At 47.7% G+C, this 13,413-nt stretch overlaps 1 non-coding gene across 1 annotated transcript; it reads right to left on the bottom strand.

Moving 5' to 3' along the window:
• Positions 1-9,674: 9,674 nt before the first annotated feature.
• TRNAA-CGC (transfer RNA alanine (anticodon CGC)) lies at positions 9,675-9,747 on the bottom strand. The gene has a single exon. It is a non-coding gene; the product is annotated as a tRNA-Ala (tRNA).
• Positions 9,748-13,413: the final 3,666 nt, after the last annotated feature.

Below are 13,413 nucleotides of genomic sequence, written 5' to 3'. Positions count from 1 at the left end.
AGCAATTTCTCTACTAAAATGCAACTCGAATATTATTTAAAAATCAACATCAAGGCATACATGCGTGACCTGAAAATATGAAAAGAGGAGATCACTATTAAGCAATAAGGCATATAGTGCACGACTCCTACTCTGTTCACTACAAGTACCGGTCGTAGTTTTGCAAGTTTAAAAACTACAGCTCGGGCCGCGGAGGAGATTGCCCCCCCTGAGGAAGCTTCTGTAGGCTGTCTTTGAGTCGGTGGCCATGATGTCCACACTTGGCTGTGTGAGTGCGAGGGCAACGGCTGCTTCTTCGGCAACTACGGGGTCTTCTTTATGAACGCGCTGACGACAGCGCGTCTTTTGACATAACCACCACCGCTGCACAGTCATTGTGTTTTCGGAGCGAGACGTCCGCGTAGGAGATCCTGGGATTCTCTTCCAGCTTCCGGGCTACGGCTATGGCCCGCGCGGTACGCCTTTCCCCGTCCTTGCCCGGTATCATGTTCGGGGAAATCAGTTTGGTCCGAATCGTCGTCTTCCAGTCTTCCGCGAGCGCTTCCTTGATGGGTACTAGCTCAATCTGCCATTCTATCTTGCATAGGATGGCTCGTCGTGTTCCGGGTGACTAAGCCAGATCTCTGATTATAGAGAGCTGGGCTTCAATTATCTCCTCCACCGTGTTGTTGGGAATGCAACAGCTATGTGCCATCTGTCTTATTAAGGCCACGCCAACAGTGCGGGCTTCAGCCTCGCCCTGCCCCGCCGAGCTCCGCGTGCAGTAATGAATTAAGAAACCATGCTCAGGAGCCAGGTGCCCCATGCAGTTGTGGCTGTAGGAAGAAGGAAACTAAAAAGCACGGGCCTGCTACTAATTTATCTAGCTGAGCCACCTCCGCTGCCTCGTGCGGACAGAAGAGAGAGTAAGTAGAGAAGAAAGTAAAAGAGTAGGGAGAGACAGACGCTCGCCGCAACAGCTGTCGTCCACCCCCTGAGCGGTGGAGGGTGCAATGACGGCCTACAAAAGATAAACATTCGGTGGCAAGCTAGCCCCCGCCGCAAGCGGCGTTGACCTACCAGTCCCAGCCCCGTAGGGCCAGGAACAGCCACCCTTCACCACCTCAGCCATAATAATAAATAATTGGTTCACAGGAAGAGAAAGGCGCAGTATCTGTCACACTTGCTCTGTGGACACCCGAACCGCGCCGTAAGGGAAGGGAGGAAGGTGGGAGTGAAAGTGAGAGAGAGAAAGAGGAACCGTAGTGGAGGGCTACGGAGTAATTTCGACCACCTAAGGATTTTAATGTGCGCTGACATCGCACAGCACATGGACGCCACTTCGTTTCACCTCCATCAAAACGCAGCCTTACGCACCACTACTAAAGTTCTTAACTATTTCGTTAACCCGTCCAACAAATGTTTAGGGAATCAGTTTCACCACGTGACGGCAGCGCATTCTCCTGCCCTAGCAGTGAAATTTTGCGGCGCTGATCTGGCACGACAAAGCACAGGCGCCTTGACAAAACGTACAACACGGGCTGTGCGAGGTTCTCTCTCCTCGTGCCGCTAGCACCCATTATAGCCATCTACCTTTGGGTAGGGCGGATAAAGCATATGACCACAAGCAGCCTCGCGCGTTAAATATGTTTATTGGTGTCAAGGTTCGTAACGTCTGAAATGACGTTGCGGCTCCATAAAGGCGATAGTAGTTCTTGTTTCGCTCGGAGTGATTTATTGCGCTACTTGTTATTTCTTGGCGGCCTTGCGTTTTCCCCGGTTGCTTGCGCAAGACTTTGAACGTCGCACCTTCTTACTTCCCTTCTTAGGAGCGTTGCTTTCCGAGGACACGCTGGTGGAATGGGCACGGCGTCTTCCTCCGCGCTAGCGCCCCAAGGTGCGCCTTGAGGATCCCGAGCGAAACTTGGGACTCCTCTTCCTGCTTTCCTGCAGCTCTTCAACTAGAGGAGCTGGATCTCGATCAGCGATGCTAACGCGATCGCTGCTCACAATTCGCCGTCCACTCCCAACGGTAATAGCCGAAGAGGGACCTGCAGATGGCATTGGAGAACGCGCCTTCCGGCTTACAACGCTGGTCTTCCCATCAGTGGGCGACGGTTCTGCCTGGATGCTGCTGCCTGGAGAGTCTGCAACCAATTTTACCAAGCGACTCTTGGCAACGGCAGATGCATTCTTGAATGGCGTCTCGCGTTTAGGCTCATCCTTGACGTCCTTCCCGGCTTTCATTGGTTGACGGAGTTTAGGTCTGCCGCAGGATGATCTTGTTGCATAAGCCGTTGAGTCGAGATCGACCGAAGCCCACTTGGCCATTTTGCGGTCTCGTCTTCGCTTGGACTCACTGGTGCCGCTTGCAGCTTAGCTCTGATTGCGCATCGGGTCTTCGCTTGACCTTTTTCGCGCGTCGTTAGCCGCAATAAATTCAGGTCCTGCTCGAAGAGCGTGTGTTATTTTCAATGATACTGGCTTCAAGCCACCGGAAGGATGCTCAGGACAGCCAGGTCTCAATATCTGATTGGCAAAGCATGGACATTTGCCTACCTGAGTGCGTCTCAGGGGAGCCTCCCAACTAATGGTAGCCGTGGTCGCTGTAGTGTCTGATGTGCAGTCCCAGGCTTCGCAGTAATTCTACGTCTCGGTCTCGTTGATGCGTGCTGGGTCCGACGCGAATCCCTTGGGCAGCCGACGCAAGAGCCTGGGTAGAGGGGCCGACAGGTAAAGGCCCAACCGAACGTTCCAACCGTAGAGCACCGGTGGGAGACGCATCCAGCCCATCAAATGTTGACGGAACCGGTCTTTTTTTTTTATTCCCCTCCCACCGGGAGCCCGAGCGCTCGCGGCACGCGCATCTTGTCTCTTCTTTTTCCACTATCATTATTCTTCGTCTTCTCCGGCAGTGCATGTAACACATACCATATTCTTATTGTCTAAAAATAGAGCTGCTGAAACTCCTTCCTTCCATCAGAAGACCAGCTTACTTATCTGTGATAATCAAAACGGTGTCATGACAGCAGTTCGTCCAAGCTAATTGTGGAGATTGCTAAAATGAAAATATCTTGTAGTTTGTTATTTTAACCCAATTATCAGTTATATAAAGGCGAAAAACCTCCGTTTCAATGGAGCGACGTTATTTGTAGTCTTCTTGCCTTGTCAGATGGAGGGGAGGATGCACTGGGTGCAGCCCTCCTGTGAAAGTACAGACCTTAGCCAACAACCATCATCATCCTACGGCAACCCTGGGCAAGGCCCCCCCCACCACAGCGATCGGAAGGTTTTTTTGGGGGGAGCGGGCGTTATCCCAGCCAATGGGCTCATGCAATCTGGATTCGCTCCGCCGGGGCGGGTTCGCAGTGCCAATGCGCCGCCCACGCAACGCCTAGGCGGATCGAAGCCTGACGCGAGCAAGACTCCTAATAGCAGACTTTTATTCTTCGATTTTCTTCCTTGAATATGATCATTGGGTGTCCCTGTTCTTCATACAATTTTTTTAAGCCAAGGTGCCGTACTTCTCGCTGAAAGTGGAACAATAGCTCCTTTCTGATCCTACTCTTCACTTCGAGGAGACGTGGCGTCTTAGGGCTAAAGGCAGCGTGGCATGTGTCAAGACGAATTGTTTCCGTGCTTTACTGCGCAGTGGATTGAATTACCTCACCATACAGTACGGGATGCCTGGAAGCTTGAACAAATCTCTCACTCAATCGAGGAGCGCAGTTGGCAGGATGCAATCATAAAATATGTGCTCTGCAGTCTCACGTACTCCACAGAATGGGCAGGTGTCGATTTGGCCCGATACTCTTGACACCAATGCTTGTCGGCGAATTAGAAGTGTGCCTCGCGCGAATCGCCACATGAACGACGCGCGACGCGCATCGAAGAAATGAGCAGTGATGAAACTCCACATGGGGCGCTCGGCAGGCATTCTTTCGATACGTGTTTTGGAAGTGCCGGTGTCAGTATGTAAAGTGCACTTTTAAGTTCAATACTGAGAGGGTCTTCGGCAGACTTTTCCCTTAGGAGCATCAGGTCTTCTGCCGCCATGCGATAGAAATCTAGCAGCGTCCCTGCGCGAGGGCAGCTGTGTGATAGAGGCCTTTGTGTAAAGGCAGTGAGCCTGGTTGAAAGGAAGAAGTTGGGGAGCATTCTTAAAGGCATATCACATTCCACTGCGCGCGCTGTCCACCTAACATGCAGTGCCCTAGTCAGAGCAGAGAGGTCAGGAATGCCGAGGCCCCCTCTGTATCTTGGCTGTTTTATGACGCATCTTCGGACTTTATCTGGAGCACCCTGCCATAGGAAGCGGAATATGTGCTTGTCCAGAGTATTCCTGGTGTTAGTACCCATGATGCTTGCCGTGAAGCTTATCAAGGTGGTGAGGAGAGTACGAATGATGTTGCTTGCGCTGTGAGGGGGCATTTTAATACTCTCAGACCTTGTATCCTCCTGATCACCTTCTCTTCCGTTTTTTCCCAGTTGAGCATGGAGGCGCCACTCGGTTCAAAGTAGAAGCCCAGCATCCTGGTTTCATGGACTGCTGGGATGTCTGCCACCACGGGGGTGTTGTTGTCGAGGTGCATAACAAAGCTCTTCCATTTATTTAGGCGCGCCCCACTTGCGTTGCAGTAATCGCCTGTAATTTGCAGAATCCGTTCAGCCGAGCGCGCATCCGGAACTATGATATTAATGTCGTCGGCATAGCCAAACATTGGTGTGCTCGGTGAGCCAACTGGTAAATGAATTTGGCTAATGGAGGGGTCGGCGGCAAAGCGCTGCCGCAACGGCTCAATCGCTATTGCGTACAGCAGTGAGGAGAGCGGGCAACCTTGTCTGACGCCCCGCGTGACCACGCAGAGAGTGGAAATCCTCCCCTGGATTATCACTGCAGAGCGCAGGTCTGCATACAATATTTGCAACATGCGCACAAACCCCTTATCGATTCCTGCGTGCTGTGATTGGCTGAACAGGTATTCATGGTGGAGCCTGTCGAATGCTTTTTCTTGATCGAGGGAAAGCACGATGCCTCCTAATCTGCGGGACTTTAGCCAGGTGATGGCGTTGCTTAATGCGAGGTCATGAAGTTCGACTGATCGGCCGGGCACGCAGCAAGCCTGATGTGGTCTAAAGATATTAGAGAGCTCTGGTGTCAAGCGCTGTACAAGGCGTCACGATTTTGTAGTCAATATTTAAAAGGGTTATGGGTCTCCATGCCTTGAGATCCATGGCCCTGTTTTGGTCTTCATATACGAGTGTCAGCAGGCCCTCGTTCATGCTAGCGCTGCGTTTTCCTACCTCCAACAGGGTGTTTAGTAGGTTGCAGAGTGGCACCTTCAGAAGCGGCCAGAAACGTTTCTCCTCCCTCTCCAGAAAAAAAAAGAAATCAAATTGGCGCATTATATTCGCGCTGAGAAGAACGATCAGCCAAACACACTGATTTGTTCCCAGCATCGATAATGTGTCCCACGTGCTACATGCCCGATGGTGCACTTTCGGTGCTCGCCACGTGCCACACGAGGTATGTATGAGCACATTTGTTGCGGAAGCAACACTACGCGAAGTAAGCGATTTCGCGGTGGACCGGAGAGCTCCAACTGCGCATGCGCGATGAGCGAGTGACGTTACATGGCGCATGTCTGCCCCTGGCAACGAGGCGGCCCATAATTTAGCCCGAGATCTCTACTTCCGGGCAAACGCGGAACCGCCCGACTGCCAGGAAATGGACGAACGTTGCAAACCTATAAAGAAATCATCGAAAATTGTAGATTAGGAAGACGTCTGATGCCGCCACTGGATCCTAGCTTAAATATTAAAGAGGCCATAGCCTGGCGGCTATTACATGCCGGAAATTTCCCAAACCCTGTCTGGTTGTTTCACACCCAGATAGATGAGAGGAAAGATAATAAATGTAAAGCCTGCGAAGCGATAAAGACCCTCGACCATTTGCTTTGGGAATGCCCTAAGTCTCCGATGGGGCTGGGACAGGTAGGTCACCGCCGCTTGCGGCGAGGACTAGTCTGCCACCGAATTTTGATCTGTTGTAGGCCGTCATTGCACCCGCCACCGCTTCGGTGGTGGACGACGGCTGTTGTCGCGGCGCACGTCTTTCTCTCGCTCGGAGTCCGTGTGCTGTGCGATGTCAGCGCACGTTAAAGATCCCCAGGTCGTCGAAATTACTCCGTAGCCCTCCACTACGGCTCCCCTCTCGATCTTTCCACTTTCACTCCCATCTTCCTCCCTTCCTTTACGGCGCGCGGTTGCTGTGTCCACAGAAAACAAGTGAGACAGTTACCGCGCATTTTCCTTTCTATAAATAAATCAGGCAGCGGAGGAGGCTCAGTTATAGAGCCAGTAGCAGGCCCGTGCATTCCTTCTTCCTACAGCCACAACAACAACAACGTCAGCATTCCAGAGGAGACTTGAACGTGTTCAAGGGACGCCACACGACAGAGTGGTGGTGCCGTCAGAAAAACTACAGAAAATGTTCTGTTGTTACGACAAAATTTTTGTGCGGTTTTCGATGGCAAACTTGTTGTGACAGCAGAATGTTCTGTAGTAACAACAGAAATTTCTGTAGTTACAACAGAAAAATACTACAAAACTACAGACAACTGAAACATACTACAGAAAAACTACAGAACTGCAGAAAAGTACTACAGAACTACAGAAAAATCTGACGTTTACGACAGAACTACAGAATTTTTGTCGTATTTTTGACAAGTTTGTGTAGTTTTTTTCAACTGGGTGTAGCGTCCTAACACTTGCCGGAATAGGTGTGACAGATACTGTGACTTTCTTTTACTTTAAACCAATTATAATTACATGTAGTACTGCAACGAATGTCGATAAGAGGCAAACGATGGGAGTCGCCACCGACTCCTCCGCTACGCGGGTGACTCAGAGGAGCCTCCGCCGCTGCGATTGCCGCGCCGCATATGCGCTGTGACATCATTGCTCTTTCGATGCGCTGGAGCGAGTAAATGTATATATCGTAGCAGTAAGCCGTGAAGAAGCTGAGCTGGTCATAGACTGAGCGCCTTAGGCAAGCAGATGTTCGTAATTCATCTGATCCAGAAGTTGCAGCCTGGAAAAGGACAGTAGATCGGAGAAAACTGAAAAGAGAAAAGCCTAGAGTGCAGCGAAGACACCGTAACTATGAGAAATGCGTTTCTGCAATTCTACTAGGGATGGCCATCGATCAAACCACAGTCAATTTTTGAAGCGAAAGCTTCACTAGGCTCGTCAACACGACGTTTCGCGTTAGCCGGAGCCTCAGATTTGCCACTTATGCGCATGCGCAAAACCGAGTGACGTCAAGCATGGCGCAGGTGACCGCCGTCGCCTGAACTTTCGCCGTCGCGTGCTACACAGCATGTGAGCCGCCGCTTCTCCTCCTTGATAACGCACTCTTGCTCATAGAACAGGCGCAGACACACGCCATAGAAGCAGAAGAAGAAGCAACTGTCGAACAGCCCAGAAACACCGATGCAAAAGTGGTAGCTTGGGAAGATATGAAAAGCGCAAGGCTAGACGAACGGCTCAAAAACGGGAAGGGGGCCGGGGTGGCTGTTCCTGGCCCTACGGGGTTGGGACGGTAGGTCAACGCCGCTTGCGGAGCCAGCCACTGAATTTTATCTGTTGTAGGCCGTCATTGCACCCGCCACCTCTTCGGTGGTGGACGACGGCTGTTGTTGCGGCGCGCGTCCTTCTCTCCCTCTTCTTTTTTTTTCTTCTCTATTTTCCCTTCTGTTGGCCCCGCCCGGGTGGTGCAGTGATAAGACGCCCGACTACTGTGCCGGAGTACACAGGTTCGAACCCGACCTCGGCGGCTGCGTTTCGATGGAGGCGAAACGAAGAGGCGTCCGTGTGCTGTGCGATGTCAGCGCACGTTAAATATCCCCAGGTGGTCGAAATTACTCCGCAGCCCTCCACTACGGCTCCTCTTTCTCTCTTTCCACTTTCACTCCACCTTCCTCCCTTCCCTTACGGCGCGGTTGCAGTACCACAGAAAACAAGTGAGACAGTCTATGCAGGATAAAGTCCGAGCTAAGTCCAGACTTAAATGGTGTCTTTAGAAGGACCAAGCTTATTTAAGACGGCTCGTGTTCCGATCGTCGAACGCTTCGGGTTCATGTTCACCAGAGCGGCTTCCCAGAACGGCCTCAGCAATCACTTGGGGCATTTTTCCTTGTAACACAATCTTAAGCCGCAATAAGCAATGGCACGGATTTTACACAACGAAAAATTGACGGAATGTGTACATCTTACAGCAGGAACAGTGCCAGCGCATCCCTGTATTTCCCTAATTTCTCTACTTAGACACCTGGCGTCCTTGTGTCTTAAACAAGACAGCACTAGAGTCGTAATCATACAAGCGACTTATTCAAGTCAGGACTGAAGCCCAGTCTTGACTCCAGTCTTAAGCTGCCATGCTAGTGGCCTATTCTTCAGACTCCTGTTAAGTCTGGACTTAGCTAAGACAGTCTTAAGATTGTTTTGTGCAAGTTTTTTTTTCTTCTGTTGCCCGAGACAGTGAGGTGGATCAGCTACAGAGCCAGTAGCAGGCCCGTGCATTTTCTTTTCCTTCTTCCTATAGCTACAACAACAACTCTTTACAATTCCACAATATGTGAACATAAGTGGCTGTTTCAGCACATAGTGTACATTACTTGTATTTACCTGGTTATAATTTTGAAAAGTAAGTAGGCATGAAGGACCACGTCTGGAGTTGCTTCCAGGTTGTCTAGCGTTCCTTACTCAGGATTTTGTCTGGAGGGAGGAATACCCTCCTTTCAGAACCGCCCGCTTAAAATAAGTTGCAAGTGCCGCTAAAACACAGCGACTACATCATTGTTCACTCCTGGACTTCATTACACCAGCTAACCTTATATACGCTTAGCAGTCGCTAAGCACCGGTACCATTCCCAAAGGTATATGTATACATACATTTATATATATATATATATATATATATATATATATATATATATATATATATATATATATATATATATATATATGTGAAGGAAAGAAGCCAACAGTCGGCGAGGCCAAGGAAAGCATCGGGGATTGTATTTTATGTATTTTTCTTTAATTTTTACTTGGATAATCGCAGAAATTGGTAATGTAATCTGCTTAGGGGAAAGATAATTAAACACAAAGTAGAAGAAAAACAACGTGCCGATGGTGGGGACCGAACCCACGACCTCCGAATATCGCGTCCGGTGCTCTTTCAACTGAGCTACATCGGCCGCTGTCCCCCCCCCCCCCCCCCTGCTACTTTCATGGGTATTAATGTTGTCTGTATAAGAACTTTGAAAGTGTTCACCAGCGCCACCCTCAACCATAGCGGCGGACGTAGAACGTCCTGTGTTACCGCCAGCGTCACGTAGAACGTGATCAAGAGCGAGGGCGAAAGCTGTGCTAGAACTCTCTTACGCTACCTATGGCTTCAAGACTGCCAGAACCGAGACCCCCGTAAGCTATAAGCAGATAAATGAAGGGGAAATGAGGGTGCTCGTTATAATACATGAAGGAAAGAAGCCAACTGTCGGCGAGGCCAAGGAAAGCATCGGGGATTGTATTTTATGTCTTTTTTTTTATTTTTACTTGGATAGTCGCAGAAATTGGTAATGTAATCTGCTTAGGGGAAAGATAATGAAACACAAAGTAGGAAAAAAACCACGTGCCGATGGCGGGGACCGAACCCACGACCTCCGAATAGCGCGTCCGGTGCTCTTCCAACTGAGCTACATCGGCCGCTATCCCCCCTGCTACTTTCTTGGGTATTAATGTTGTCTGTATAAGAACTTTGAGAGTGTTCACCAGAGTGTTCACCAGCTATATATATATATATATATATATATATATATATATATATATATATATATATATATATATATATATATATATAGCTGTCGATAAACATACAATGGCTTTTCCTTATCTTGAAGCATCTCTCTCTCTCTCTCTCTCTCTCTCTATATATATATATATATATATATATATATATATATATATATATATATATATATATATATATATATATATATAGACAGAGAGAGTAGGACATGCAAACATGAACAATTACACAAGGTAAAACGCATATGCGTCACTTCGGTCAGAACCAAACCCCGCACGAAAATACATATTGATTAAAGAATTCAAGGTGACATCATGTCCTCAGTTGAAATGGCATGTGCCCACAGCAGGGAATTGACCAGGGTACAATGTTAGATAGATAGGGTACTTAGCAGCTTTTTTAATACCTTTTCTTTTTCAAAGTCCATATTATCGCTAACCAGCACCGTTTACAGCCACAGTCATTTCATCTTAGAAAAGCTTCAAAACGTCCGGATTGCGAATATATGGCCAGAGTAAAATGAAGAAAGTGCGACATATACATCCGTCCAACGGTGCAGAAAATCTCGTGTACCTTATCCGGTTATCATGACACACTAAAAAGAATTAAAAGCGCTCATTACCAGAGTAATTGCTTGTAGTGTATCACGCAAAGATGCTTGGATGCGACCCATGTTGCTGTCCCTCGATAGTTTGCACCGGGGCGGACGTTTTATTACAAGTGTAATTTCCTTGTCCTTACTCTTCTCCCCAAAGTTTTCCTTCGTAGCAGGACCAACAAATAAAGCCTACTTCAACTTCAGGCTCAACCCCTACGGTTTAGGGGTCGAATACTTACTGTCGACGATAATTTGTCCAAATAACCGAACAATGCAGCAGCGGCCAGTCTGATCAACACAGTGATCAAAAAGTGTGTCATGCACACCACTCGTATCCTAGCAAAGAACATTTGATTTTTTTTTAACAGTAAGGTGCTTTCCTTGACCTGGTGGCATATGCAGACATAGCAGTACAGCCACAGACGCTGAACTCGGTACAATAAAAAGGAAAGTTATCACCATATTACGTGCTAGTTGAAATCGATTCACGAACTGCGGTCAGGTGGAGGCTCCTAATAGATTCACCTGTTCCATGTCTTGCGCAATAGCGACTGCCTCAACGGACCAGCGCTAGATTATGGTGGGGGCTGAGGAGGCTGCAGCCCAGGGCCTCGTATTTGAGGTTGGGAGGAGGGGCCTATGTACACTTACCTGCTTTATATATGGAACTGCAAATAATGAAACTTCGAGCAACATGCATGAAGAGAAAAACCAGAGCAAGAAGACCTAACCTAACTTTGTTTAGCTGTTGGGAGACATTGTCGAGCTGCAAAAACTGCAATTCCCCAACGCTTGGGAGGCCCCTTTCAGGCGAGGTTATCTGCACTTGCTTTGCAATTGTTTAAGAGTTTTTAATGGTTTCTTGTTGATTCGTTTGTCCTGTTGCGGTGGACAACACCAAAAAAAATGTAGCTGATATAAGAGGAAAAGCATTTCCTATTGAAACCATCACTATTGTCATACCTCTTTCAAATTGTTCCACCACTTTTCTCCTGCTTTAGGAGACTATAATATGCCGTGCCAGAATCTCTGGCTATTCCCTCATCTATTACCTCCTCGTCTGATTGTTAATGTACGCACCTGTGTTCTCTATGTACTGCAAACCTAACGCACCTCCTCGCAATAATACCAATGATCTATTTTTCAGTTTCGTGTAGTTAGAATGAAATGCCGTATAACAGAGAATTTTGGTGTAGAAGTGAGGGAAGCCCGGAAAGGGGGGGGGGGGGGGGGCAGGTTACCCGAGTTGTTAGCCCGGAGCCCCGATTTTCGCTAATCCGCCCTGCGACGGACACAAGAAATAAATTCAGAGTGAGCACGTTACGTTAGACACTTTATTTTCCTCGGTGGCCTTTGCAATCGATACAGCTTTTCCACGTTAGCGCGACAGCAGCTGCCTCAACGGACACGAAAAGAGAACATCCACCGGTGCTCCTGGCAACACCTTCAATGCGGACGCCCGAAAGCACCGCGGCCAGCAGCTGGTTCCGGAGGGGGCTGCGTCGGCGGAAAGGAAGAACCGCCATCGGCAATGGTCATGGCAAGGCTGTGGTGCCAAGCGCTCAGATCGAACGATCCCAGCTCATTCCAGGAGGGCCACACCCCTGGATCCTGCAGTGGAAAGAACGAGAACAGAAACTCTGAACGGGACAAAGGCGCTCTTTCTTCAAGGTAAATAAAAAACTAGAAAAATAACGCGCCAAAAACAAACACCTTTTCTGCATGTAAACAGGAGTTCAAAAAGCCCATCAATAAAACAAGCATACACAATCGCAAAGCTCTATGCGCCAGCTGACTGGTAAAAAATTGCGAAGGATCAGCTTAATCGTAACTTGTGGAAAGCCTGAAGTTCGAATATTGTGCTTTTCACTATAATGATGAGGGCAAGCTAACACAGCCATCACATTCTTTTAAAGATGTAGTGATATTAAAAGCCTTCCCTTTTGGTCATAATCTTAGTTTACGGTTATCATCCGGTGCTTATAGAACATCTCGTATAGTTAGCCTCTATGTGGAAACTAATGTGGAAGATAGAAGAACTGCACTAACTTGTACATGCGTCCTCAAAATCCGTTCTATGCCTAAACATCTCTTACTTATTGTCATGAAATACCCTTCCTAAATACTCTTAAAAAAAAGCCTCAAGCAATTAAGTCTTTGCTTGTCCTCTTCGACAAAAAAATGCCAAAACCTCATTATTCACTGCAGAGTGTTACAGTATGGAAAAAATAACAAATAAAAACATCAAATATAGCATTATCTACACCAATTCGTTAAGCGTCCTGACTGCATTAAACTCTAAAGATACAGATGAACCATTGACAAGCAACGTAATACACAACATAGTACAGATAACGTCCCAAAATCATAATATAACAGTCTGCCGGGTCCCCAATCAAGTACAGATAACTTCCCAAAAACATAATATAACAATATGCTGGGTCCCCAGTCAAGTACAGATAACGTCCCAAAGACATAATATAACAATCTGCTGGATCCCCAGTCATGTTGGGATTAAGGGTAATTAGAAAGCAGACGCATGTACTGCACAAACCAGATCCAGATAAATGAAATGGGAGAACATGCCCCACAGGGATTGTATAAAGATCGTGCACAGGAAACTAAGAGCTAGGTGGCAAGCTGATTGGGAAAATTATGAAAAGAGCAAGCTACATTCTGCAAAGCCCTTTTTAGGAGAATGAAAATCGTGCCGATATCAGGAACGTTTTATCGAGGTTATTTTATGTCGCCTACGTATAGGGAACACACACCTAACTCATATTTTTTTCTTGACAAAAAAAAAGACAAAACAGTGTGGGATTTGTGCGGAATTGAGCTTACAGTCAATCACATTTTAATTTCATGCCCGCAACATGAGAATCTTAGGAAAAGATATTTTACTGTATTTTGTAAGGAACACATTCCATTTCACCCTGCATTACTTTTAGGCGAACAAGCGTTTTGT

The sequence above is a fragment of the Amblyomma maculatum genome, chromosome 10, assembly GCF_055883805.1.
Source record: "Amblyomma maculatum isolate TAMU_Amacu chromosome 10, ASM5588380v1, whole genome shotgun sequence".
Lineage (NCBI taxonomy): Eukaryota > Metazoa > Arthropoda > Arachnida > Ixodida > Ixodidae > Amblyomma > Amblyomma maculatum.
This window is presented reverse-complemented; position numbering and strand designations above follow the sequence as displayed.